The following is a 2,659-nucleotide window of genomic DNA, read 5'->3' on the forward strand; positions in this document are numbered from 1 at the left end:
CAAGACCCGGCCGTCCCTCTAAACAATTGTATTTATCTATGAAGCCAGATGAAACTGATCAGTTAGCTAGACTGCAAGATTGTCTTAAGGACATTAAAACCTGGATGACTTTTAACTTCCTACTGCTAAATTCAGACAAAACTGAAGTCATTGTATTTGGCCCCAAACATCTTAGAAACTCGCTTTCAAAGCAAATAGTTACTCTGGATGGCATCACATTGGCCTCCAGTACTACTGTGAGGAATCTTGGAGTTATTTTTGACCAGGACATGTCCTTTAACTCACACATAAAGCAAGTCTGTAGGACTTCCTTTTTTCACCTGCGTAATATTGTAAAAATCAGGAACATTCTGTCTCAGAGTGATGCAGACTTGTATAATGGTGGGCCTTAGAGAGTAGTGAAAATCAGATCCCTGACAGGTATCACACTCTTGATATTTTCTTGACTTTTGCATATTTCCGAAGTTGAATTTCTCAAGGTGCAGTACCTGGACATAAATGTGGCAGTGGTGGGATTTGAACCCACGCCTCCTTAGAGACTGGAGCCTTAATCCAGCGCCTTAGACCACTCGGCCACACTACCTCTTATGGCTATACTTTAGTAGCCTAAATGAATGAAATTTTGTAGAGAAAGTGAACATTAACAGAAGCAATGAAGGAACCTGGGACTGCACAGTTGAGTAGTGGTTAGCACTTTTGCCTTGCAGCAAGAAGATCCCTGGTTCAAATCCCGGCCTGGGCCTGGGATCTTTCTGCATGGAGTTTGCATGTTCTCCCTGTGCATGCTTGGGTTTTCTCCGGGCACTCCGGCTTCCTCCCACACTGATGGACAGCTTTTAGGTCAACACAGCGAAGCCCTCCGTGAACTATCTGATTCTAGCCAACAGTTAAATGCACAGCTTGAAGCCCTGTCCAGTCAGATGACCCAGGTAGCCTTCGCCCCAACCCTGCTCAACCAACATAGCCAAGCCCTCCAAGAGTTAGCCTCCTCCGCCCGTCACAGGAACAGTCAGATGGACAACATAACCGGTCAACTCAATCAGGTCACCTCCACCCTTGCCCAATTCTCTGCTTTCCAGCCACCTCCAACTCCCCCGCAACAAGTCTCGCCACTGGCCCCTGAACCCACAGCTCCCCCCCAACCCCGGCCTGTGAACCCTACGTCCCAACCCCTGAACGTTACTCTGGAAACCAAGGCTGCTGCCGGGACTTCCTGATGCAACCCCCCCTGGTCTTCGGAATGCAGCCCCTCACCTACATCATGGACCAGCAAAAAATCACTTACACCCTCAGCCTGTTGACTGGAGCTGTGCTGCGCTGGGGATCGACGGTCTGGCTAAATAACAATCCGGTCTGTGAGTCATACTCTGCCTTCACCAAGGAGATGCGACGCGTCTTCGACCATCCAGTTCAGGGACAAGACGCCGCCAAGCGCCTGGGCGGTCTTACCCAGGGGGGACAGAGTGTGGCCAACTACGCAGTAGAGTTCCGGACCCTGGCAGCGGAATGTGACTGGAATGAATCTACACATTCACATGAAGCTACACATTCTAGCACGGATTCAATGAGGAACTGAAGGACCAGCTCACTCCGATGGAGAAGGTGTCAGACCTGAATGCACTTATCGAACTGACGATCCGGCGGGACAACTGGCTCCGGGAGCACCGCCGAGAGAAGAGGGCCCAGGTTCCCCAGTCCGCCGGGCCTCGCCTCCCAGTTCGGCCCCGTTCCTACCCCGGCACCAGCCCCCCTAATCGGCCAACCCCTCTAACCCGGCCTCTGCCCTCATCTCCGGTCCAGTCAGTGCCAGGGGAGGAGCCCATGCAGCTTGGCCGGGCCCGCCTCACCAACGACAAACAAATGAGATAAATTTGAAATACCAGCATAGCATCAAGCACATTCACAAGTATGTGTGTACTTGCTGGTTTCTAACTGATTGTTAGGCTAGATAGGGGTGCCACACCGTAGAGATTCCGATCGCAATCTCTACCAGTAGAAACTCCAATCCTACCAGTAGAGATTTGTCAGGGCTAAGGTTAGACTTTTAAGGTTAGGGTCAGGGCAGGGGTCAGATTTAAAGGTCAGGGTTAGTTAAGGTTAGGGTCAGGGGTCAGGGCAGGGGTCAGATTTAAAGTTCCATCTCTACTGGTAGAGATTACAATCGCAAACTCTACTGGTAAAGACTCCAATCGCAATCTCTACTGGTAGAAACTCCAATGCTACCGGTAGAGATTGCGATCACAGTCTCTACTGGTAGAGACTCCAATCGCAATCTCTACTGGTAGAAACTCCAATTCTACCAAATCGCAGTCTCTACCCTGACATATATACTATAGTCACTTCTGACGGTGGAGCAATAGGATCTTTGTATTACAGGGACTCTATTGTTCCAGTGTTATGTGGAAACTCCAGAAATGTGTTTTAGTCTGGATGTACAGAAACTTTGGAAGCAATGATGCAGATACCATGTTCCCTCTCTTACTGGGCCTTAACTGTGACTACACCTCATTCAGTGATTTATCTTACTCAATGATAGCAGCTGTAAGTTAAGATCATTTGTGGTCTTAATTTTCAGCATCCTTGTTTTCCCTCTGTAGTATTTTATACAATTAAGCACTCCAACACAACTTTGCACTCGCATCAGAATGCTCAGAGTGTG

General features: G+C 48.9%; 1 non-coding gene across 1 annotated transcript; it reads right to left on the reverse strand.

Annotated features, from left to right (window-relative positions):
- Positions 1-501: 501 nt before the first annotated feature.
- trnal-aag (transfer RNA leucine (anticodon AAG)) lies at positions 502-583 on the reverse strand. The gene has a single exon. It is a non-coding gene; the product is annotated as a tRNA-Leu (tRNA).
- Between the last annotated feature and the right edge of the window lie 2,076 nt (positions 584-2,659).

The sequence above is a fragment of the Acanthochromis polyacanthus genome, chromosome 10 (genome assembly GCF_021347895.1).
Source record: "Acanthochromis polyacanthus isolate Apoly-LR-REF ecotype Palm Island chromosome 10, KAUST_Apoly_ChrSc, whole genome shotgun sequence".
Taxonomy (NCBI): domain Eukaryota; kingdom Metazoa; phylum Chordata; class Actinopteri; family Pomacentridae; genus Acanthochromis; species Acanthochromis polyacanthus.